This window comes from Epinephelus lanceolatus, chromosome 22 (assembly GCF_041903045.1).
Source record: "Epinephelus lanceolatus isolate andai-2023 chromosome 22, ASM4190304v1, whole genome shotgun sequence".
NCBI classification, from domain to species: Eukaryota; Metazoa; Chordata; class Actinopteri; order Perciformes; family Serranidae; genus Epinephelus; species Epinephelus lanceolatus.
This window is the reverse complement of record NC_135755.1, coordinates 36345834-36373131: the sequence shown is the minus strand read 5'-3', so window position 1 is coordinate 36373131 and position 27298 is coordinate 36345834. Positions and strand designations below refer to the sequence as shown.

The 27298-nt window shown below is 40.4% G+C and overlaps 1 protein-coding gene across 2 annotated transcripts in view; it reads right to left on the bottom strand.

The window, feature by feature from the left end:
• Window positions 1-27298, bottom strand: part of ank2b (ankyrin 2b, neuronal) — a 423224-nt gene that overhangs the window by 202917 nt on the left and 193009 nt on the right. The window lies entirely within an intron of this gene.

The following is a 27298-nucleotide window of genomic DNA, read 5'->3' as shown; positions in this document are numbered from 1 at the left end:
CAGCAGATCCTATGGGAACCTGGGAAGCCTCTGATAACTACATGACTTCCCCACTCATCACATACCAGAGGAAGACGTAGGGGTGGGGGTGGGGGGGATTAGAGAAAGCAGGGTGAGGGAGGAGTTAGGAGGAACCGTATGTGGGAAGGGATACAGGACACGGAAGCATCGGTGACTGTCCTTTGTAAAAAGAGCAAAGGATGTACCACTTTACTGGAGTTGGGGGGGGGGGGGGGTGGACTTCAGTCAGTGTCTTCAACCTTCCCCTATTAGGAAGTGTGAAATGGTACAGTCTGCCTCGGTGTCTAGGAGATTTCACAGCTCCAGAGCAAACACACACACATAAAGAAAAACACATAAGTCGTTTTTATCCGTGTAGACAGTATTTTAGCTTGAAGCCATGAAAACCATTAAGGGGCATGAAATTTTTACCTGACTGCAGCAAAAACATATTATTTGAACTTGCTAGCCATTGCTATTTGCATGTATATTACAGCTTTTGGGTGCATCTGCATGTGCTATATTGTGTCTAGATTTCATGACACAGTAAAGGCAAAGAAGCTGTGGCATGACCTAAAAATCTAATGCACCATTACCTCCAAAACTTCTACATAATATATCAGGAGCAGGGCTCACTTCAACAGTACCGACTTAAAACACTAACCTACAAAGAATGCAATGTTTCTGTGCATCACCCACACAGTCCCTGTCCATGGTGCTGAAACCACAACATTGCCTATCAATTTTAAACACCACCAGGGAACAGCAAAGAACAGCAAAGGACACCTACCCATTGCTACTATACAGTATTTATAGTGCTACCAACACTCTAGGTCAAGAGGCACTTAAAGTAATGAAGTAGAAATGTATTCACAGCACAATTCGCTCAAATGTCTCAAATCAGGCAGCTTTAAATAAACATATACTCAGCCAACAATCATCTATTCACATGAACACACATAAATATTCACACCACATGCTACTTTTGGTATCCAGCACCAAATAAAGTCCTCAACACTATGAAGACATTGAATGCAATGATTCTTTTTTCCAAGGCCTCACCCCTTTTGCTTTTTAATACCATGGTGCCACCTCATGGCCTGGCCCAACATTACAATTCAAAAAGGTGAACGATCAGAATAGCAAACCACATCTGAGGACATAAGTTCAGGACAAAGGACAAGTAGAAGTAGTCCACAAAATGAAAATGGAAAGCTAAAAAACTCCAATAATAATGAAGGAACTTTTGCACTTAAAAGTCGTCTTTGCCAGGCAAACATCCATGTGATTGAAAATGAAAGCTCCACATACAATTTAGACATCATACAATACAAAATAACACCCATCATCCTAAAAATGCTTTTTAAACAGGCTGGTCATGCAATCAGTTGACTTAGGCAGTGTTCTGCAATTTTTAATCCCTGAAAACGACTAAAGCTTTCATGTGATTACAGGTTGTGGCCTGAGCGGTTCAATGAAGGACTGAGTTTTCCTTTTCAGAGTGTTTCATTTTAAGTTTTTTTCATGCCTGAAGAGGAAACAGTGTACAATATTTCACAAGATCACAAATTTGAGAAACATAAGGGAAAATATATAATTTTATTTAAGGTATTCTTTCTTTCTTTCTTTCTTTCTTATTCCTTCTCTCATTTGATGACCCCTCAGGTTATTCCCTGGACCCTTCCAATCTTGTCTTAACCAAAAACTTTGAAATGACTACAGATTGTACAGAACTCAGCTGCCAGGAAGTGCAATCACATCACACCCATTTTAGCATCTTTACATTGGCTCCCTGTCTGCGTTTGGATAGATTTTAAGATCTCATTGATCACTTTTAAGGCTCTTCATGGCCTGGGTCCAGGTTACATTTCAGACCTTTTAATCCCTTTGCGTAGTTTGAGATCCTCGGCAGAGATCCCCCTGTCTCCTTTATCCCATACAGGACATTACACAGATCCTGTATGGCTGGAGGCCATTTCAGGACACTGGATCTTTATGGACAGAGTAAACCATTTTGGTATGATCGGTGATGTTTTGTAACATGAATCCTTTTACCATTTTTTTTCCTGTATAATCAGCTTTTTGCTCAAATGGATACTTGCCTGAAAAAGACCCTGAAGATCTACATGTTGTTTGAAGCTTACCATCAATATCAATATTCAACATACTTCCACCTACCACAGATGAATGCCCCCATATTATGCAAGAATGTGGAAAACCTAGAAAGTCTACATGTTCTGGTGTATAACATGAGTCTATACCAGTGCACAGAGTGGTTGGTACATAGGGAGTTTGAACATGATGGTGTTTACAGTCAAGCAAGTGTACAACCAAGTGTGCATTTTGAATGGCTTTGCATTTATGACTGTTTCTATATTAACATACAGCCTGTAGTAGCAGAGACAGTACGACCATTGTAACACGCCATCCTGGAACGTCAACAACAAACACAGCAGGATACCTAGCGCATCATATGTAAATGTGAACGGCACTGACAAAGCTGATATATTTGGATAGAATACTGACAACAGATGACATGATATTTTGTTGGTTTTAAGTTGTGTTGTTGCGTAATTAAAATCCAAGGTCTTCTAAACATCTCATTTAGTAGTAAGTTATGAACAACAAAACCTACTGTCTGCAAAACATCATAATGTTAATGTCCACACAATATGAAATTCTAACATCATTTGACATTTATAATATCATCAACCTGATTTTCATTCCAATTAAAAATTTCACATCTGTCCGATATAAGAGTCCAAAGGTTTTTTTCAACGTCATTATGACATCCAGTGCCAGTTCGGTCACTATATGGACAAACAGTGGTATAAACCAATGTTTTACAACAAGCACTGCTGAAGCAATCAAGCAACATGCTGCATGAATGTGAATAATGATGATGATATCAGCTGCAGTAAATGAATGGTAACTCAGGAGTTCATAGGGCAGACTAAGGCAGACTATTGGTTTATCTAGAGAACAGTTGACACAAGAAACCAAGTGATTTCTTTTAAATAATTTTCTTTAGAACTACAGCCCACTTTTCTTAACTGGTTCCTTACAGAACAAAGCCTCAGTTCAAAGCCTCCACAACTTATACAAAGCTTTGTTTGCTCTGATTGAAGCGCAGGTCCTGGTTCAGCCTGCAGTTGAAGTAGAAAAGCAGGTGTCTGTGGTAAGTCTGCCTGGTTACTAATCTCATCCAGATCTTCCCTAACAGAGAGGCAGTGTATTATATCAGTAATCTGCTGAGGGTCTCAGAGATTAAAGGACTTCCAGCTGCTTCTACCTTTGAAGCAATCCTCCATACTGGGGCTTACAACCTGCACAAAATGTGACCGCTCCTTATGTCCTGAGGAATATGACCCACAGAGACTTGTGGGCTCAGGGGTAGTTAGCTCAGGTAATTGGTTCAGAGAAGGCTGGAGCAAAGGACAGCCAAGAAAGACGATTAGAAGGAAACATGTCAGCAGGTTAGCATGTCACTTGTACTGCAGTTTCATTATAGAGAAAAGCCTTGTTTCAGATTGGTTTATTGGTGAGCAAAAATCATTGATTACTTTAGAGAGTGTGGGTCAGAATCAGTACAACATATTATTGTGACCACTTCTAATGAGAATAAATACTGGTGGGACTATGTATATGATGACCAGGGGCAATTACTCTGAGACAACAAGGGAGACTGAACTTCCCCTAAAATTTCATAGAAGAAATGGTCAAATATGCACTATTGAATTCACATTAAAATAGGAATTTACATTGCATTAAACGTGTGCTAGGATGCATTTAACATCATGACTATGATGTTCAAACGTCAGCTGTTTATCACCAGTTTTCGAACGCGACCTCCCTGTCATACATTCTCATGTCAGCACGGTGGGCGCGGAGCCTCCAAGCATTCCTATGAGACAGCGCTGTGCAGGTTTTTTTTCATGCAGCAAAGTTAAATGGTCATCGGATAAATGCGACAAAATCATCACTTCCAGGGAGGGTTAACTTCCGTGGGACCTAATGGAGTGGTAGGCAGGAGAGGACGCTCAGTGTATGCATGATGATTGGAGGAATTGTCTAAAAGGCTGAACCCCTTTGTGATTGACAGCGCTTTGGAAATACACACTGGCATCGTTGCATTTCAAGCTCAGTCCCATACGGATATTTGTGAGTGGAGTCTTCTGACAGAGTGCTGTCCAGAGTTCCTTTTTTCAATAAGTGATATAGCTCATTTTCACCATTTGTACAGTACACACACAACCCATCTGAAAATCTTTGAGGTGTGTTTTACTGTGGATACATGGCATGAGTGTGGTTGAAAAACTTCAATTAAATGTTCCTTTTATAAGTTACTGCCTCGCTACAATATGACAAATTTTATGATGTAAACTTAAAGTGAGCTTCCCCTGTTTGAAAGACCAGCAGCCACCACTGACTGATGACAGTGATAATAAATAAGCCCGCAGGAGGTCATACTGAGTGGGTTGTCTTCACTAACACTACAGCACTCCCATACATGCACAGTTTTGCTACTCAGCTGAAGATGTGATAATCCAAGTGTTGAAATCAATACAACAGTCAGAAGCAGCTGCAGCTGTGCCCTGTAGCAGTGATGCTGGTCGAGCAGCTCAACAACACCTCTAACAAAGTCCCAGCCTGAACGTTTCTCCACATCCATTTCAACTTACCTAGAAGACAAGAAAGAAAGACAAACGATGTAGTTAGTATCAGCTAAATGATTTGTGATAATTACACATTATACACACACTTTAAAATAATGATGACATTCTCAAAGCATTCCAAATATAGTCACAAGCAGCAATTACAGAGTTCAAGCCAGCATGGACCCTTAAAATACGAAATCTGGGTAGGAACAAGACCTTTGACAGTTTACATCCCCTGCATCCCCTGACTCAATGGATATGGTGTTAGGTCTATTTATGTGCTGAGCCATGCCCACTCTAAAGTTCATTGATCAATATTGTCAAAACACAAAGAGATATCAACAAGCTCGTAATTGCTGTTGATGAGCTTGGTCCAATAGTGATCCACAGAAAATGTGGTATAAATCAGACCTTCAGTTTAGGAGGATATGTCAAAAATGTGTTTTTCTAATAACTCAATGGCAAAAAATCTTGTCTAGCTTCATGATTCTTGAGGCTTTTTCGTAGAGCACATTGACCTGGATGTGTGTGTCAAATTTAAGTCAGTCCAAGTACTGGGTGAGGGGCATGGCTCTCCAAAACTGAATATTTGGGCTTTAATTATAGCGCCCCCATGCGGCTGATTAGCCTCATATTTGTTGAGTAGCATTTGCACACAACTTCCAATCATAGCTGAAAACTGAATGTGTTTACAATGTATAGATGTACCATCTCACAGGAATTTGCAAGACCATTTGTAAGGTAAAATAAATAAATTTACACAAAAACAACAGGGTTTCAGCAGGCATGGACCCCTGATAACATTACTGAACTTAATGATTTATGGCCCAGATGTCATGGTTCAGAGAAAGCATGATGGTTTAAACTGGCATCACTGATCATCCAAATAGTGTCTTACTGCAGTTCGAATACTCAACAAACACCGCTAAAACAGATACAAAATGCGTTAACATGATTTTATACACTTTAGGGTCCCTGAAATCACAGAATTGCAGAAACCACAAACATTTCAACACCCTAAGATCCACTGCTGGTACACTCCCACTGAATGAACACCAGATCACTAGAAACAGACATCAGCTGTCTATGAACACCAGACCAAAATCACTAACAGCATCCACTGGGAAGAGGTCAAAGGTCATGGACAAAGAGTCAATGGACAACAAGAGAAAGATCAAGAAGGACATTTACACCAGACACCAGAGACTATCTTTGAACAGAGACAGGAGTTATGATGCTCCATTTGGTTGTTATGTGATGACACTTAAACTTACTCCATCAACACAGCTTACTCCATTGACTGGTAAAGACTGAAAATCCGTGTATCATTCGTTCATTTGTTTTTCAAAATAAAACCAAATATGAAAAAAACAAAATAATGACTTGTTTTTTCAACATTTGTTTCCAGAACCAAAATGAAAAAACGGATAACGACTCGTTTTCCGATTTCTGATTTTCGGTTTAAATGGAAAAAACGGATAACGGGCCGGATTCGGGCCTTTAATGCACTTTAAATATTTTCATCTCTCCAGAAGCAAAGTTTTTTTCTTTTGCAAGCACTGGTTTCTTGTCGGACCCGTCGGAGTGACAACTACATCCAGTTCATGGAAGCTAATGCTTTGGCTAACAACCGCTGCGTGTGGAGGCTGCAAATTTAGAGAAATTGTTCAATATGAGGTAAGTTGTACTACGGTAACAATACGTGCCAGCCTACTGTTTGCTTCTACAGCTGACGAGTAATTGTTATGTTATTTGAAGATTTATGTTTGTCGCGACTCATAAATTCGCCACATTCAGCCATAACGGCAGCATAGAAATAATAGGCTCGTTCGAGATGAACTGTGCCTCGCCTGAAAAGAAGACGAGAGCAGGAGGCAGCAGCAGGGGGCGGTGACAAAAAGCTGCGGTGAAGTCGGACAGTTTCCAGCAGCCTTCAGTCCATGCAGGAAGTCACAGACACACTAACATCCTGTCTGGAATGATGTCAGTTCATTAAAAAAGTGATCAGACCCATATATCAGTTTGTTTTCACCATCAGTCACACAACATGTTTTCTGTTCACAGAATAAACCTTCAGGTCAGACAAATACAATCTTAATCTCTAGAATTCAACAAAAATGAGTAGTTTATCTAAAACGTCATCTTGTTGAGTCGGCATCTGAACCAATCAGCTGTTAGATCAGGTGAGAGCCAGGCCTGCAGTCGGTGGAGAGCAGCTGCAGCGTGCAGCGCCTGGCTCTAAAAACTGCGGCCGCCTCGCTCTCGCGGTTTTATCGCCGTCCACTTTTGTAATACATCAGAGCAAGTCGGGATGAAGTCGGACACAAAACTAACCGGCATGCATTGTGCGCCGATCGCCGGTGATCGAATCTGCACAGGACTGGCTCATCTCGAACGAACCTATTGCTGTATTTAGGTGGATTTCAGCACTCACATGCATTTTCTTTGGAAATGCCACTCTAGTTAATTTCTATAAACATTATAAAAGTAGCATGCTGGGATATAAATGCATTATTTGTACTTTTCCACAACACAGAACAAAATGAATGCATCAGTGTTCTATGGGAAGCGACCAGGTGGACTTCAAACCAGGGTTCCTCCAGTCGAAAGTGACGACAGCTGTCTTGACAGCGGGGATAGTGATGAAGACTACACTCCTACACCACGTCGGCACTATCCACGAAGCTACCGACGCCCCCATTGCTGCCGGTTTCATCACCTGGTCAAGAATGTAGTCTGTACGCAGCATGCACAGACCCCATGCACAGAGGCACCGCCTCGCCGCAGCAGTCGCGGGCTCGATCCCAGCCTGCGGCCCGTGTCATTCCCCCATTCTCTATTTCCCCACTTCATGCTGTCCTCAGGCAACAGGCCAAATAGATAATCTTATAAAAAAAACAAAAACAAAAAAAACCCAGCAGTAATAATGCTATAATTTCGTGTAGAGTGTCAGCTTTTTGCTTGCTTACACATGGCCATATGTTTGTGAATGTAACCATGTGTACAAGATGTGTATAAAAACCAGCAGTTTAGCTATATATCACATTTTTCACATCACTATATCACCGTGTAGACTAATCTGATGTTTGTTAAGTCTATAAACACAATGACTGAACAAACGTTACTATTTCTGTGTGCACGTTTTGTAAATAACAATAATAACATCGTAGATTAGCTGGGCTAACCGTTAGCTGTTAACGTTAGCCATTAGCGGTGTCTGTAATAATCATAGACTGTATAAAAATAAGGTAATAACTCAATGAAGGGTCCATGAATAAAAAAATTTTTCCAGCCGATATCTTAGTTACAACATGATTGAGCTAGCAAAGCAGTTTTGTGTTGCTATGTGTGGTATTTATTCAGTTATGGGAAATCACAATGTCTAGAAAGCATCAGTGGCTGCAGCTGATAGGGACAGTTAGCAAAGCTAACATCGGGACGTCATCTGTTAAAAGCCTCCCGTTGTTGGATACGACATGAAACTACTCCAGTTAGCTAAATCATGTTGTAACTAAGACATCCGCTGGAATTTTTTTTTTTTTTTTTCCCACGTTGACGAGACAGCGGTTTGGGTGGAGTGCTCGCTATGCTTGCTGTTTCTGTAGGTACACATTTCCTGGGGACACCTGCACGTCTCGACCATGCACCCTCCATTGTGATTGGCTAAAGCGCAGCATCGTTCAAACTCAAAGCCCTGCCCTCCCCCCCTCTGTAGTCGTCTTTCACACAGGGCTGCCGACAGATTCTACAATGTAAATTGCAGAATCTGTCTTGAGAGATTAGGAACAGGGTAGTTTGTCAAAGTTAAACTAAAGGAAGCATGTAGTCAAGAAGTCTGACACAGAATTTTACATAACACAGTTTACATAATCATGTTACTGTTAACTTTTACTGAAGGTTGCAGGCTTTGACTCTGACATAATGACGGGTAACAGATCAGTTCTGGTACTGAGCTTTACGGGTATGGGTGGGTGTGGGTTTTCAAAAATGGATCAGTGCAGGACTCTGCCATACACATAATGGAACTTGTTTACACCTTTAGTTGTTTACTCATCTTCACACCTCAGATGAATTCACACACCAGACAGAGAGACGCCACACACAAAACAAACATCTCTCCAAACTCCCACAGGGGTTTACTTTCCAAGATGTAGGTGTCCTGTTGGGGGTGTCCCTCAGGTGCAGAGCAGACAAAGAGGCACCGCTAACCTGGCCACACCTTAGCCTTTCCAACACTAGTATACGCCATTATTAACACATTCATTATTACAGAGCTATTGTCTCCATCAAAATCTGCATTGTAAAGTGATTACAAACATATGTCACATGTGGAGTGTTATCTGTTTCCACTGTGTCTATCTCTGTAATGTTTTGTTCCTCAAAGCCATTTAAACACAGTCCCTCACCTCTGACATGCAAGCATCGGGGAACCCAACCCATTGGGAGTTGGGGATAGTGGGCGTGTGTGTGTGTGTGTGTGTGTGTGTGTGTGTGTGTGTATCCATTTTGTATGCGTACGCAGTGTCTTGTTCAGAGGCCCTGGGAGAGTATTTAATTTATTACCACTGCCAAAACAGCCAAATGAGCGCACTGCTGCTCAGATTGAGCTGTTACGTATGTCAGTGTACTGTTAGCCACATAGTGTCAACACACAACAGTGGAGCGAACAGGTTCCGTACCAGTTCCAGTTCCTCCCAACTGTCTGATGGAAATAGAGCTCAGTTTTGCCAGCATCATGTTACAGCTCCAACTACAATTGCTTCAATATCACTTACAGTGCTGTAATGTGTCAGTGATTAAATGAAAAATGAGTCCATCTCATATTGTTGCTTATGATGATGGTGATCTTCTAGCTGTTGTGATCAAGATCACAAGTTTTAACTAGGGATATAGTAGATATGCCACAATAATATAAAAAACCAGGGCACAACATTTAGAGTGTAACTCCCACCAGTGTAAGTTACACTTTAAATGTTGCGTCCTACATGTCAGTTTTCCCTGTGGTATTGAATATGGTATCAAATATTGATCTTTTTCAAGGTATTGTATCAAAGTTAGAAATAACAGTACTGTGACAACACTGTCTTGCTGTTCAGATGAGAGAGGCTCTGATGAGATGTTCATGAGTTCATCTAGTTTAGGGGCCAGTGACCTCAACAATCAAAAGAGTAATTTTTTACCAAAAATATTTTTTTAGAAATCTGCCTGGAGCAGCAAAACATATTTGAACCTTATGGTAACACTGCTTATTAATGGGAATGCATGATATTGGATTTTTTGTCGGCATCCGACATGCCGATATGTAACAACTCATTTGGCCGATGACCAATACACATATCAATTTATTCACTTATTTCCCTACCTAGTCTTAGTGATTGTCAAGTCTCTTCTGTAGTTGATTAACATCATATTATATATGCATATCGTGATGGTCCACCAGCAGATGAAGGCATGAAATAGAGTGCTTTTCAATTTATTCATTTATTGTGCAAAAAAACAAAAAGCATGTTGGCCAATTCTGATGATGTGCCAATATCATCATGCACCCCTACTTATTAGGTCTAAATTAAAACATTAAATGAGCATTCAAAAATATGTTTTACCACAAGATGGCACCTCTGCAGTGGGCTATTTGATGATTATTTGCTACTTTAACATTGCAATGTTGGCTGTAAAAGCAAACAAATCTGTCCACGCACAACTAAATTCTGTATTTTCCTTTTATGTATTTGGAATTCATTAGGGAGGCTCCAGACTAGCCACCGCTGTTGAGGAAAATTTTAGCTAAACACATTTTTACAGTTGGAGAAAGTAGGAATTTCTTTAGGGCTACATCAATGATAGAAATGTCAATCTTAAATAAATGAATATTCATAATTCTGCTGCCACAAACAGATTTTCTATGTTTGGAGCTAGACCACTAATTAGGAGTACTGTTGGAACATATGTTGAAACTTTACATTTCAACAAGGCTGCGGTTACATGTAGTTAGGTTTAGGTGCAAAAAACACTAGGTTATGATTAGTAAAAGATCATGTTTTGGCTTAAAATAACCAATAATCACAATCACAGCTAGAAATGCTGCTGACATCTCCCTAAAAAAAACTTGGCAAGCTTCTTGCCTTGGTATCACACCATCCACCATCCCCTCCACCTCCTGATGACAAAATCAGCTCATACACTATACACCCACTTTACAAACACTGATATAATATGTTTGCACATACAACATGTACGAGGTTTGCAGAAATGTACAATATCAACATTTTCTTCTGGCAGCTGGGCTGAGAATAGTGTGAGGTCAGACACTGCGTTGAGGCTGAGATGAACCCTGATCTGTAGATCTTGGGTACTTGAATAGTAGAGAAGAAAAGTCTCACCCTCTCTATCATTCTTGATATCAAGTATCTTCTCTCTGTCACAAAAGCTACATATGATTTTAAATGGGCTAAGTATAGGCCTATTAATAATACAGCTTTTGTCATTGTTTTCTATTCTTTTGTTAGGCTAGCATTACCATGGAGAAATCAAGCATTGCAATCATAATTGGTTTAAAACTAAGCATAGCCTCTATTTTCTCATAGTTACACACTAACACAGTGACTGCTCTCCATCACCTATTGCCTAGCAACAAGGGTGTGGGGCATAGTCACCAGCGACAGCAAAGCAAAGGATGATAGTAAAAAGGCTCTCCACAGAGTGTGTGTGTGTGTGTGTGTGTGTGTGTGTGTGTTGGATAACCCAGTCCCTTGGTTTCATTAATACAACCTGTCCTCACCTAATGAGCTCACACACTAACACACACACAGTGAAAAATGAGAGGTTGTATTTGTGTGTGGGGGGCACATCTGAATGTCAGATGTCAGGAATTTAAATATCAAGTGTCTCCATCTCTACTGATAGTGAACACAAAAGGGCATAACAGAGAAAGAGAGAAAGGAGAGGAAGTGGGTGTGGCAAGGGGGAGTCAATTCATCAGCACCCCGCCTGATCGGGCTGAATGAGCCGTCCCAGAATTCCCCTGAGGCACTGATGACATCATCCATCTTTGCTCCCCTCACTGTTCCACGTATTATTCATCTTTACACACATACATCTTTTGTATGTACCAGTCCCTGCTCTAATTTGACATTAGAGGGCTGTGTGTAAATAAAAAAACTTGGATGGAAAACACTACACACACGTGGTTATACATAGCTACTATAATCTGCCCATTGTTGCCACTCATTACAACTGCAGAGGCTTCATCAACTTCCCCTGCATGAGCACTGTACAGTAAATACTGGATACACTGTAACAACTGCATAGAAAAGGATCTCTAACACAAAAAGTTAGCACATTAATAATGTGTAAGTACTATGGTTTTAATGGTTTTGGGTCATACGAACAAATTCTCACTCCAACCTTGTTACATATTGACGTTTGGTCATGGACTTTCCACATCGACATATGACCTACAAGGTACCCTGGTTGCATTGGTTGTTGAAGTTCTGGGATACCGTGTCAACTTCCACCTGTTACATGTATTGTCTGGTTTCAAGATGCACTTTGTTTTCACAGGTAATATACAGTTTGCATGCAGTCTCTTTCAAAATAATTGGTACAACATTGACGTTTTTTTTCCCAACAAACAACAACAACAAATGCACGTGGTTATGTTTACCCAACATAAGCATGTGGCTGGGTTTATGCAACAAAAGCACAAGGTTTGGCTTTACAATCTCTACGGAAGTGAACACCGGCCTCCCGGGTGAAAGTCTGTGGTTGTTGGATTCATCCACCACACCTCCTGCCCACCCCACTCTGACTTCTGCTGCCTTAAATTACTTTGTTGCTCCGCTGCCTTTCCCCCTGATGCCGCAGGGCACTGTTAAATAATAACGGTGACCTGCTGCGTATCATAGGGTGACCATACTTTGATTTCCAAAAAAGAGGACACTCGGCCCGGCCACAACATAGCCTACTTAAATGATACTCGCAGTTTACTCAAAGATGCCTTATCATTTTAATATACAGTACAGGCCAAAAGTTTGGACACACCTTCTCATTCAATGCGTTTTCTTTATTTTCATGACTATTTACATTGTACATTCTCACTGAAGGCATCAAAACTATGAATGAACACATGTGGAGTTATGTACTTAACAAAAAAAGGTGAAATAACTGTCACCTGAAATGGTTTCCACTTCACAGGTGTGCCTTATCAGGGTTAATTAGTGGAATTTCTTGCTTTATCAATGGGGTTGGGACCATCAGTTGTGTTGTGCAGAAGTCAGGTTAATACACAGCCGACAGCCCTATTGGACAACTGTTAAAATTCATATTATGGCAAGAACCAATCAGCTAACTAAAGAAAAACAAGTGGCCATCATTACTTTAAGAAATGAAGGTCAGTCAGTCTGGAAAATTGCAAAAACTTTAAATGTGTCCCCAAGTGGAGTCGCAAAAACCATCAAGCGCTACAACGAAACTGGCACACATGAGGACCGACCCAGGAAAGGACGACCAAGAGTCACCTCTGCTTCTGAGGATAAGTTCATCCGAGTCACCAGCCTCAGAAATGGCAAGTTAACAGCAGCTCAGATCAGAGACCAGATGAATGCCACACAGAGTTCTAGCAGCAGACCCATCTCTAGAACAACTGTTAAGAGGAGACTGCGCCAATCAGGCCTTCATGGTCAAATAGCTGCTAGGAAACCACTGCTAAGGAGAGGCAACAAGCAGAAGAGATTTGTTTGGGCCAAGAAACACAAGGAATGGACATTAGACCAGTGGAAATCTGTGCTTTGGTCTGATAAGTCCAAATTTGAGATCTTTGGTTCCAACCGCCGTGTCTTTGTGAGACGCAGAAAAGGTGAACGGATGGATTCCACATGCCTGGTTCCCACTGTGAAGCATGGAGGAGGAGGTGTGATGGTGTGGGGGTGTTTTGCTGGTGACACTGTTGGGGATTTATTCAAAATTGAAGGCACACTGAACCAGCATGGCTACCACAGCATCCTGCAGCGACATGCCATCCCATCTGGTTTGCATTTAGTTGGACGATCATTTATTTTTCAACAGGACAATGACCCCAAACACACCTCCAGGCTGTGTAAGGGCTATTTGACCAAGAAGGAGAGTGATGGAGTGCTGCGGCAGATGACCTGGCCTCCACAGTCACCGGACCTGAACCCAATCGAGATGGTTTGGGGTGAGCTGGACCGCAGAGTGAAGGCAAAGGGGCCAACAAGTGCTAAACATCTCTGGGAACTCCTTCAAGACTGTTGGAAAACCATTTCAGGTGACTACCTCTTGAAGCTCATCGAGAGAATGCCAAGAGTGTGCAAAGCAGTAATCAGAGCAAAGGGTGGCTATTTTGAAGAAACTAGAATATAAAACATGTTTTCAGTTATTTCACCTTTTTTTGTTAAGTACATAACTCCACGTGTTCATTCATAGTTTTGATGCCTTCAGTGAGAATCTACAATGTAAATAGTCATGAAAATAAAGAAATCGCATTGAATGAGAAGGTGTGTCCAAACTTTTGGCCTGTACTGTATTTAAAATTTATATGTATGGATAGAAAATTCAGTCATATTACAAAATAATATCTCTCAAAGACAGAAATTCAGATAGGCCCCAATAGGGGACACATACACACACTAGAGTGTGGCGATCCGAGCCCGACGGTACCCGACAGGTCGGGCCGGGTTTGGTCAAAAATGTAGCTATAAATTGTATTTGGGCTCGGGTCGGATTTGGTCAGCTTTCAGTGAAAATGTAGTGTAAAAATAAATAAAATCCTATTGTCTGTCCTGTTTATTGCTTGGGCACTGTTATTTACGTGACAACACCTGAACATAACACACACAGACACACATTGCCCGCCTCCACCTTGATTAAGCGCTGAAAATAAAATAAAAGAGGGAGACAGGTTTTTCCTACTTTATCTTATTTTGTTTTATTTCTCCCTCTCCTCTCGCTGGAAGCATCGGACCTCCCGCCTCCTGCTCCCGCCTCCCGCACCTGTCTCAAACACAGAGGTCTCCCTCTCCGCTGAGCACGCCCGGCCTGTTAAATAGCCTGTAACCGTAACAACTGTGTGACACAAACTCAGTGCTTTGGTCATTAAATAATGTCGGGCTCGGTTCGGGTTTGGACAGAAATATGCAGCCCGTACCGCACCCTAACACACACGCACACAAACACACGGAAAACCGGACATTATCATCAGCTTATAAAAACCCCCTGGACGCCCCAGACGGGACGTGAAAAGTGGACATGTCCAGGCAAAAAAGGACGTTTGGTCAGCCTATACAGTATCATGCCGATGTGAAGGGACAGCTTTTTTTTTATCAGTGTCTGAAACCTGAGCACAGCGACAGGGTGTATTTATTACCCTTTCCTAAACCACATCGCAACTGAGAAAAGTGTCTCCTTTGGAAGTTGTACGGTAGACCACAACATCAATTCAACATGAATAAGATTAACAAGGATGTCTACATCTGTTCTAAGGTAAGTCAACATCATGTTTGAGGCAATATTGTCACTTTGCTGGAAAGAAATATAAAGTTATCTTTAACATCTCTAGCTGACGTGAGCTAAAGTTAGCCTAACGTTAGCTCCTAGCTGCGTTGTTCATCATGTTACCTTGTTTGCTGGGAGTTCATTAGCCTATTTCATTCTAGTTTTTGTACTTTGGTGATCGTACATCATTGTTAGCTGTTGTCCAAAGGGCTCTAGTTAAGCTAACGTTAACTTCTGGAGCTTAGCTTCATTAACTTATCTGTAATTGCAGAGAAAGGTTGGCAAACGTTATGCTGAATGATTCAATGTAAATACTGTAGCACCAAACTAATGGAGAGACACTCTTGGTAAAGATGGTAAAAAGGCTGTTTGTATCATGCTGACGTGAAAGGACAGCTTTTGTCGTCTGAGTCTGATGGCGGAAGTCACTGACCAAGCGCAGGTATTGGACGACTTTGGGGTGAGACTGAGTTGGGCATTTCCATCCATCAACTATAAGTAGATCGTGTCAAATAACAAAAACCACTAGCACAAACCATTTAAATGCGTCAACTGAAAGCAACTGAAAGCAAAAAAAATCAGAAACAACACCAGTACAACATTTACTTCCTACAGGACAATATCAAGAGATTTATCAAGATATGGCTTCAAATGGTGGTCAAAAACTCAGCCAACTCCTCCAGGTTGATCTTTTATTGAAGAACCTGAAAGTGAGTATGACAGACTGTGTCATATTTATGTAGTCCTGTTTAAAAGGTTCTCAAGCTTGGGGTGTAAATACAGACAGTGCAGTGTTTGGTACAGGACTGTCTGGGAGGAGGAGTTTTGTAAGGGGTCACTGCTCAATCCACAGTAGGACAATAATCAAAAAAAACTGTACACCTGTAGACCTGGTGAGTGCTAGAACATTCTACAATTATACAGAAATCCATTTTAGACATATAAATAATATTTCTAATATCTTTAGATAATTATTTTTAGGAAAATATAAAAATCTATCCAAATGCTGGTAATGGAGCATTGAAGCTTCAGTGAGAAATATGTGCGATTAATTGAAGCTTTATCTGGTGATTTAAAGAGATACAAGGAACATCAAGGAACATCAATTTTTAGTTGATGCACCAAAATAACATGACAATTTGCCACTTTGTTAGCATGCAGGTTAGCAGGCAGTCACATAAGCCATAATAACTAGAAAAAATAATACTTTGCAAGATTGCTAAACTATGTCTTATAGTTTTCAGATGATCTGCCAAGCTTGTTGTAGATGTGTGATACGTATGTCAGTTTCCTTTAGCATATCTGGCGCTCAACATTTTTTGGGGGAGTCATCTTCACAAATGTTGAAACTATCCCAGATGCTTGACTTTTTGACATCTTGCTACCATACTGGTAAGCCTGTCATTAGATGAGAGTGAGTCAGAGTCACAAAACTGTTACTAAGTTTAAATGTACTTGTCTGAGAATAACTAATAATACTTAATGTTGATGCATAACATAGTAACATATATAGATATAGATATAGACATAGATATAGATATAGATATAGATATAGATATGGACATAGATATAGATAAAGATATACAATGGAGCAATCAAATACTGATTTGTACATCAATTACCATGGCAACAATCAATAAATATATAATGCATAATACATAATGACCTTAAAATGTTGATGAAAAGTACTGCAGGATTCTGACTACTGTTAACCATGAGCATTACTGCTGGTCAGTACTCGACAGCTACCTAAAACTAGAATAAACAGGGCTGAAAAATAATGAGACTGCTGAGCAGACTCCAGCAAGAAGACTGTCCTCTGACTTTCTTTTTACAATCAAAAGACATATACAACATAACATAAAGCATGGCATTCCTCTCAGTAACAAACCATACAACAAACAAGTATACAGACATCAGCAGCAATATTTTGCAAATGTCTGATTGGATTATAATAATTACTTTGCAGTCACATTGGGTTTACAGTGTGTTATGAGCAGCACTTTAAGTCAAGTGTTGCACACTGATGCAAAAACCTGCTTATCGAGTCTTATAGCTTCTGTCTGGCTAATGAGCCTCTCAGATTTTAATCCAGTGTGAAAAGAGAGGGAAGCAAGGAATCCTGAGTATGGGGGGATTACGGGTTAAACATCCAGGAAGTGCAGAGTGAAGAGAAAGAGCAGCAAGTAGTCATCACACTTCCAGCTGACCCAATTCTTTCACACAAAAAATATGCGTTATTTGCATCTATTACAAATTTCTTTTACATCAAATTCTCACCATTTTTACACTGACCATGGCTTTAATTCACAGCAGCTCTACCAAAAATGTGTTTTACTTCAGGTTTTACACCTAATTGTGGAGTAAATTCAGAATGTTTTACAGCAAATTCAAGTTCTTTTATAACCAATTTATGCAAAAAAAAGTATTACCCCAAATTATCACCTAATTATTTCGGGAACTCCCCATTAGTTCGACAGCCCATTGGTTCGACATCCCATTGTTCCGACCATATTAAACTCATTGTTCCGAAGTCCGTTCCGAAATCATCATGATGCCCTGTGGTTAAGGTCTGGTTAGGTTTAGGCACAAAAACCACTTGGTTAGGGTCAGGAAAAGATCATGGTGTGGGTTAAAATGAAAAAGAAAGTGACAAACACATAAGCCGTGAGCCTGCTCCGCCTCAAGCCGGTCGCGGCGCACCATACGCCCGCCGTGAGCCATTCAGCACCACGGACAGTCAGACTAATGGGATGTCGAACCAATGGGCTGTCGAACCAATGACATGGACCCATTATTTCACACACACAAAAAAAGAACAATTTCCATGAATTGCAAATTTCTTTTACACCTAAATTCTCCCCATTTTTACACTGATCTCAGCTTTTCTTCACAGCAACTTTACCCAAACTTTGTTCTTGAATCAGGTTTTACATCAAATTGTAAAGTAAATTCATATATGGCTTACAGCAAATTCAAATTCCACCATATTATGCGAAAAAATGAAAATAGTTTAACCCCAAATTTGCACCCAGTTCTTTCACACAACAGTCCCACGTTATTTGCATCTATTGCAAATTTCTTCTACACCAAATTCTCACCATTTTTAGCCTGACTTTGGCTTCAACTCACAGCAACTCTACCAAAGTTGTAGACCAAATTCCAATATCTTTTACACCAAATGATGCAAAAAATGTAAAAGTAGTTTTGCCCCAAATTTGCACACATTTCTTTTGCACACAAAAATACACATAATATGCACCAATTTCAAATTCCTTTTACAGCAAAATCTCACCAATTTCTCAACTGCTTCACAGCAACTTTACATAAAATGCAAATTTGTTTTGCACCAGGTTTTACACCAAAGTTGGACCAATTTCAAATTAGTTTTACATCAACTTTTACAATAAATTTATAAATTAAGTCTAAAACAACACAGACTTTCCACACGTAATCCAAACAATGCAGAGCTGAATTCAAAACAGTTGTTGTAGCACATGCAACAGGACTGATTACTCTGCAGAGAGAGTAACAATTTATGTTACTGTGAATGTGAGGCTGAGCTGCCAGTAAAAGCTTACCTGGCCTGTTGCTCCTACCACCATGCCTGTGCTCATGGGTGCTCCCAAAGAGACCGCAGCACCCTGGGGTGAAATATATCCAATGTGTGTATGACTCGGTGTGTCTCAGCCAAGATGGAAGCGTGCGTACTGTACGTAATTTGTGTGTGTGTGTGTCTGAGATGGGGAGATGGGGGAAGAGGTGCAAGTGTAGGACAGTCTCTCTGGCTGTGAGTGGATTAGTGTGTAACGTGCCGGAGGTATTAACACACTACAGTCGACACGCGCGCACGCACACACACACACACACACACACACACACACACACATGGATGTGTGTACAATGAGGGGTGTGTGCATTCTTAGAGGAGATTACATAGACAAAAATAGAGGAGTCTTTTCTACTGACCTAGAATCAGAATGGTGCAATAAAGACAATAGAGGGAGGACGAGCCAGTGAGTACACACACCCACACACAAAAACGAACACACACAGGTAATAGGAAACACCACCTGCTGCATTCTCACTCAGTCCACACTCACACAACAATAGTTCAGGTGTTTCTGTCCCTTTACATTTGACCATGTTTACTGTTAGAATGCAAACTTAGCCTTATATTCTCAGGCATGGGCATGGGCATGTTTAGCCTTGCTAAGCAAAAAGACTAGGAGCAGGGGGAAAACAGCTAGCCTAGCTTGTTTAAATGTTATTGCTAGTCTAAATGACACTGTATTCTCTCTGTTATTTCACTGAAATTAGCTGCAGGATGTTGTCAAGCTCAGTCTCCTACAGCAATAAGGACGATGTTAAGCTTCTTGAGCTTTTCCTTGTACTCACTGGTTACTGGTGACAGCTGAGCTTTGAATTTGCACGAGAAAAAAAATACAACCAGTTTTGGGCATTACCTCCACTGATTTTAGACATGCACATGCCCCTCAGCGTGATACAACAGTTGCATAATGTCTTCTGTGGTTCACATTTCTGATCTGCGCAGTTAACTCGTTTACTTAATATAAGCAATAATAATAATGATAAGAATTATAGCTGCTGCGCAGCAATGGTCGAGGCTGAGTAATTTTAGGCAAATTTAGGCAATTCTGAGCAACAAGAGGCAGAATAGGAAGACAACAAGAAAATTGCCATTACAATGTACATTTTGCATCAGTTGAGGCTTGAACTCACAACCTCTGACACTAAGGAGCATCTTTTATCTGACTGAGCTAATTAGCAAGGGACAACTCACCTGTGGCCTCACAAATTGACTAAGCCAGCCACCAGGATGACAGCAGCTGTTAAGGCAGATTTCAAACTGCTGTCATAAATCCAGTTATCAAGACAAAAATCTGAAAATACACATATTGCATCTAGACAGCATGGAGATGTTGTTAATTTGTTTTTTTTTAAACAATGATTGATTTACTCCATAAGTGAAAAACTGATGTTTAAAAATGCCATTCTTGCACTGACTCCAGTTGTTCACATGAGTGCAAAATTCAAAATGCTGTCAGAAATTAAGTTTTTGATATAAAATTCTGATATATGCCAAACATCATCTATCATGACTCCAAAATTTTGTCAATTTTTTTCATGAACATTGAAAATTTATTTAGCAAGTATTTGCAAGTATCTGTTTACAGTACCTTTTTCTTGGTGCACTGTAGGCTCAATTTTTTTGATAAATCCAAAATATGTGAGGACAATTTGTGGAGGACAGTCCGAAGATGCTATGTAGCAAGTTTGGTGTCAATTGAGCAAAAATTGTGGGAGGAGAAAGGTTTAAGAAGTTTTACAGTTTTTGAAAAAAAGAATGATGGACTTCATAATTTGCAATAGGTTTAAATGTACAAATGTTTTTTCAGTATTGGGGCTACATTGGTGAAAGCTGCGAAGCTGTGGCACATACGGTCAATTTGTTGTGAATTTTCAAAGTTTTGAATTTTAGACGCTTGCTGTAGCGCCATCATCAGGACTACTGACTTGTGTTTACAACTGAGCAAATCTGGCATATGACTGGACCTTTGTTCAAAGTTTGGTGATTTTTCGCACGTGGGAAGTAGAGGACGAAGAAGAAGAAGAAGAAGAAGAAGAAGAAGAAGAAGAAAGAACGAGCAGGAAAACAATAGGGTCCTGGCAGGACTGCCTGCCCGGCCCCTAATGAGAGTGCTTCACATGAAAATAGACATAATGAACATAAAACAGACTAAAAATCAATATATTTCTATAGCTTTGGGGTGTAATTGCCAAAGGCTGCATCCCTGATCTTCCTCCAGCTGTTGCTAAGAACCTCCAATAGACCAGCAGCAGATGATCGTTGTGTTCTTGGTGGCAAATAATTAAAAAGGGAGTTAGCAAGGGGGGCCTTACAATCAATTCTAAATGTAACAGGAAACCAGTGCAGAGCAGCTCATGCCTGATGTGCTCTTTCCTCTTGGTTCTGGTTCGTAGCCAAGCTGCAGAGTTTTGAATGAGCTCTCTGTATCTTTTTCATTTAGCTATGATTCTGAGGTTTGATGTTTTCGTCACCTTGTTAATGTGGGACTTAGATCTGAATCTAGGAACGCAGCAAGACTTGTTACCTCACATTTAATCCAGCGAGTTATATTTCCCAGATTATTAAGCAGCATTTCTCTTTTTGCTTTAGGGCCAACAAGCAGGATTTCAGTTTTATCCTCATTTAACTTCAAAAAAGTTGTTGCTCATCAATTTACTGATTGCCAAAAGACAGGTAGTAATGGAGTTTATGGCTGCAGCATTGTTTGGTTGAGCAGAGATGTACAGTTGCTGGAAACAAACCTTGTGTTCTCTAATGATGTTACCAAGTGACAGCATGTGTGCTTTTTGTCACTGTCACTGTCACTGAACGAACCCTGTTCAAACTCTCAAACTCCACATGGAAAAAAACCGGAACGGATAGTCGAGTATTCGGTTTGAACCATCAAATGTAATTTGACTGGCATAATTCTGAGTTGGGTACAGCCTTAATGGAATTGCAGTGCTACTGCCAGGGTACCTTTATAAAATTTGTAAAATGTGGTTTTGATTGTACTGGATATTACAGTTTATATTATTATTCATATGTATGGATGATGATTTGTGATTTGTTATGGTTTTTGTATCTTTGAATACTACAAGATATTATACAACAAATTCTGGGAGTATTTAATTTTATTTAATTTCATATGTTGTATAGATGCAGTCAAGGATTTTTTTATCACCCAGTAAAACAGTTACTGGAACTCTCCCAGGCTACTGCAGGCTCTGGTCAGAGCTGCATGTGGAAACTAAATCATCTTCCATATATCTCAGGAGCAGATTAGTGTTCAGCCAACCTGTTAATCAAAAACCACCCGTCCTGCCCCAGAGGATTTATAGGGTTTATAAGGCTTGTTGCATCATCTGCATATGGCTGTGGTTACAGAGATGCACTGAGACCAGAAATGTTGACTTTCTGTTAGAGATATCATTTGATGTGATGGATATATGCAGCCTGACTGATGACATATTTATTGTTGAGCTGTGACACAGGCATTTTTTGTCTGTTTGATAGTTTTCACTTGATATGAATTGTGTCACATATGTTACACACAAGTCATAGACTCCTGCACACTATTAATGTTGGCTCACTCAAAATACACTATAAATGGACCTGGAGATGCTAGCTAGCCAAGCAACATAAAGGCAACAAACAACCCATAATGCAACACTCCCTGTCGGGGACACTAACTATTGTCTGCTCTTCAAATGTAACATAACCCCCATTCTTCATGCTGATAATTCACATATACTGAGGGAAAACGATCAAATAGGAAGAAAAGGATTGACTGTGTCAGATAACTAATCGATTTATCAGTTGCTTATAGCCATTCCTAATTTGCATTGCAGATCTAAGCAGTTTGGTACATAAAGATGACACAATATAATACATTTCTTCTATTCGTTCATTTATTACTTAGGTCAGCAATATGCTGTACTATCTGTAAATGAAGGAACGCTCCACTAATGAAAGGATGAAAATCTTCTAGACAATAAATACCTGTAAACATATATATATATATGTGTGTGTGTGTGTGTGTGTTCTGTTTGTTTTAAAGATTCATAGTTGATCATGTAATCACTACATTTGTCAAAACAAGTGCCTTTCTTACAGTGAATCGTGTATTATTGATATTTGCACATACAGTTCTTCAAAATACTCTTGACAAAACTTTGGTAAAACTAATAAATTGTGATGCTGAGCAAGAGCAGAGTGCAGGATCTTCTTTTGCGAAAGCTAGTGAAAAGATGATATATTCTTATATCATTTAAAGGGATAGTGCACCCAAAAATAAAAATTCAGCCATTATCTACTCACCCTCATGCCAAGGGAGGCTCTGGTGAAGTTCTGGAGTCCTCACATCACTCGCAGTGATCCGAGGGGGGAGTGGGTAGCAGCACAACTGCACACCTAATGGCTCACGGTCTCTCGCGCAAGCGCACATATGTCAGCTCAGTGTACAGAGAGGCAGTTCGAGCTACAGGCTACAATGAGGCTAAAAACAGAGTTTAAATGACATTTTTCGAAACAACTTTTTATGTCAGGGCTTCAGGACACTTGGATCACTATGGACGAGCAGTATGGAGATATTTTGTGGTTTCAATTATGTGTTCTTGGACGTTTTAATCTGGGTCGCCGTCAGTGTGCAGTTGTGCTGCTACCCACTCCCCCCTCGGCCATAAAAATCACAACTGTGTCAGTCTGAACCTAGCAATGACTGTTGTGCTGCACTGTGCACCATTTTGAATGGGATGTAAAATGGGGCCTCTAGCCTTGCATATAAAGATTAATGTGTAACCTGTAACCACACTAAAAAAGTTTCCCCCTTTTCCTGCCCCCTACCTCTCTAATAATTCCCATACAGTCCCTAACCCATGAAAACGCATCATATATTACTCATTAATACATATCAAAATACAGGATAGACACCGTATGGACCCTTTTTGTCTTCTGTAAAGGGACTCCTCCCGTCCTGTCATTACAAAGACAGTTTCAGCTTACATTACTATTCCAATCCCCCTTGTATCTGTGCAATACTGAATACATGCAGTAATGAGTCTCTGTCAGCAGGGGTCACCACAGCTAAAGCAGCATCACTATAAATATCTAAAGCCCCAGGTCCTCATCATGTTGTTGAGCTGAGTGAATTTTGGGGGGTGTGAAATCACAAAATCAATAAATCTAAGAGTCATAGAATATCTATGTCCAAACATCTCATTGTATATGAATCAACATGGTCTTTATTGTAATGATAGAAACTATAAAATCTCCATGACCCAGAGCTTGACTATAAGGTTCACAGAGGGAGGCTGACATTTGGCCTCACCATCCCCCAACAGCCTGTACTCCTGCTCAGAAACACACAAAAATACTGTATGCACACACACACACATACACACACACACACACACACACACACACACACACACACACACACACACACACACTATTCCCACATACACTATTCCCACATACAATTGCAACAAGACACATATCCAACACATCTAGATTAAAACACACAACAGTTAAAGCATACCAGGGTGATGCTCAGATATATTTATGCGCACACATACACACCGTCATACCCTCCATGGGGTACTGAATAATGGATGGAGGCTAAGGGGGAGGTGGGGAAGATGCTAAGGGGGGTGGGATGGTGATTATTCACCACAGCCTCAGGACACTAGAGGTGGGGGTGGGTGCTGCTGGAGGAGATGCAGAGGCTCATTACACATCATGAGACTACATTTCCATATGCTGTATTGAGGGTCTGGAACAGCATCTCTTGTATAACACACATTATTTTCTTTCTTTCGAGATTCTGTGAAGAGCGGAGGCAGCACTGTAAGGGTTAAATCTTCAGAGACACTGAAGGCAGGTGAAGGATGTATAAGGGTAGGCAGGGCACGTGTGTGTATAAGACCAAGGTAAATATGATGCATTTGATAGGAGGAGGGATCAAAGGTGACTTGATAGAGATTTAGTGGGTAGAAAAGGGGAGATTGGTGTTTACAGGCCGGTGCCGCATGGTGCAGCCTGCTCCCTATCATTACTATTATTGTTATGTATGTCGTTGCTACCATTTATATCCGTTGTTCATTAGTTAAAATACACGCACGCACCCACGCACCCACGCACCCAAAGTCACTAACTGTTGTTTCGTCATGTTGTATGTCTCTTTATGTATGTATGTAGCCTTATTTTACGTGTCCTTACATGTATCTTGTATTGTTTCACAATAAAAAAAATTTTAAAAAAAACTCTTGCACTCCACCCCCATTTTTTAGCGAAAACGCCTAAAATGACATACCCAAATTAAAATGACTGTAGCCTCTGAACCGCTCTGACTACATGCATGCATGAGGTCTTGCCAGAAAGCAAACTCTCTGAAGTTTCTTGTGAAAGTGTTAGAAACACTCTAGGTGATACAGAGACAGAGTAATGGGCCTCTGAAGTCAGTAAAAAGTTGAAGATTTTGCCTAAAATAAAATAAAAAATTATTTTCAGGATGAATAACTGTCTGTGGCTTCATATGAGCAGGTAAATGACACTGTGGAGCTGTAGGCACGCTATCAATGAACATTTGTTTCAAGTTTGAAGAAGATAACTCAAAGTATGACCATTCTACAGTGTTTTTTCCATGAAAAGATCCACACGGAGCTCCATATGACAGAGCGCTCACTCCGCTTCAAAACAGTACTATCAGTGATCAAACAACACTCAGCCAGCTTTAAACATTGTACCTTATTGAAATCAGGTGTGATTATGATAGCTGATGTTGTTTATGACAGAAACACCATAAAATATCACCAAATAAAGCCATATGAAATGTGAAAGTTGTGATCCTACTTTCTAGGCGGCATATCTCAGCCAAAAATAGTGGTAGGAGTGAGATCTCACCTTATAAACCAGCTATGTATTCCCCAGACGGCTCGGCATGAGATCGCGAGTAATCCCTAAAACTTTTCCCCTCGAAAAACGGCATAACATGGCTTGTCACCACTCATCGCAATTTTGGACTTCGTGTATTTATGCTGCTCTGGTGCGAAAACCATAAGGAATAAAAGAAAAACGACGATGACGAATGACGAATTCAGGAAGCCAAGAGCTCCCTGAATCCGGTGATACCAAGCATCACATGGTTTGATGACATAGTGCGCCTGTGAGATCCCATTTAACAGAGGAGGGAGGGAGCACGGACGCTGGCGTCCGAACGGAGTTAAAGAGGTTTTAATGGCCTCTTTGTTTGCGAGGACAAGGAGGACGCGCAATTCCTTGTCTCCCCAGTTGCTCATCTTTACTGTAGTGTCTGTCAGGTTTGTATTTCCCTCTTGCTACTAGTGCTAGTTGCTCATTCCTGCTATCAGCTGTTTCCCGTTTATCCACCGCCAGTGGGTCGCACGTGCGGCGTCATCAACAGCCAATATGTCTACCCTACGAGGCGGAAAATTGGGCACCTCAGATCACCTCACCAATAGATAGATAGATACTTTATTATTGTCCGGCTCTGTGTGTCTAAACGCATGCAGCTTGCCGGAAAAACAGCCCAAACATTTGCCAAAAATCTGGCAGTGTAAAAGGGGTTTATGATCCATTGTCCGTTTGATAATCCGAACTAAGAACATGTTTCCTTGCAGTGGTCCTCCTAAAATGAACAGTGGTGAAAGTTGCTATATTCTGTACATCATTAAGTTTCAATACTTCCACTTTAAACAAGCAATTGCAAATGCAAGGCTGACATTATTTTTACAAAAAGATCTATAATATATACTTAGCAATCTCCATCCATACAACATAAAACTGAGGATCTGGTACTTATTCATGCACACGTTTACAACGGCGGCTCTGGAACTCGTGCATGTGCACGTCTAAAATAGTGGCTCTCCAGCTCTGCAAGGGGATGTTTCTCTGTGACATACATCACTAGCGTGGCATGCTACACATACTAGTATACTACATTGTTGTTAAAGGCCTCAGTTGAAGTTTGGTTTCAAACGGGACATGAACAGCAGGCTCTCGCTTTAAAGTCCGGCGTTTGTTTGACCCAATCCTATCACTAGTAGGTATATTATAATTAGGGAAGTAGGAAAGCACTGGGACATTGGTAACTGGATGGAGTAGGCACATCACAGCCACACCAAAGGAGTTCATACAATTTTGGTAAGCTTTAGGTTATTATGATACATTTACGTGGATAATAGAAAACCCGCACATAAAATAATTAAGCACAGAAAAGAAAGTTAGTTTGCTCAAATTTATTTCCCCCATTATGATAATTTCTGTACTGCCGCAATAACCAAATTTCCCCTCTGGAAATAAATGAAGACTTGCCTTATCTTATTTATCTTTAATTTATGTGTTTCTAAAAAAAAATTCTGTGCTCAAAAAGATCACATCTTACACTTATAATTTAGGCACAAACATGCCTCCAAACATTGTAGATACCTTTAACAAGGAAACTCTACTATACGTGGTGTTCACCTCAGTAAATAAAGTCTGTATTCAAAAACTCAACTGGGCTGGAAGTTAACTCACA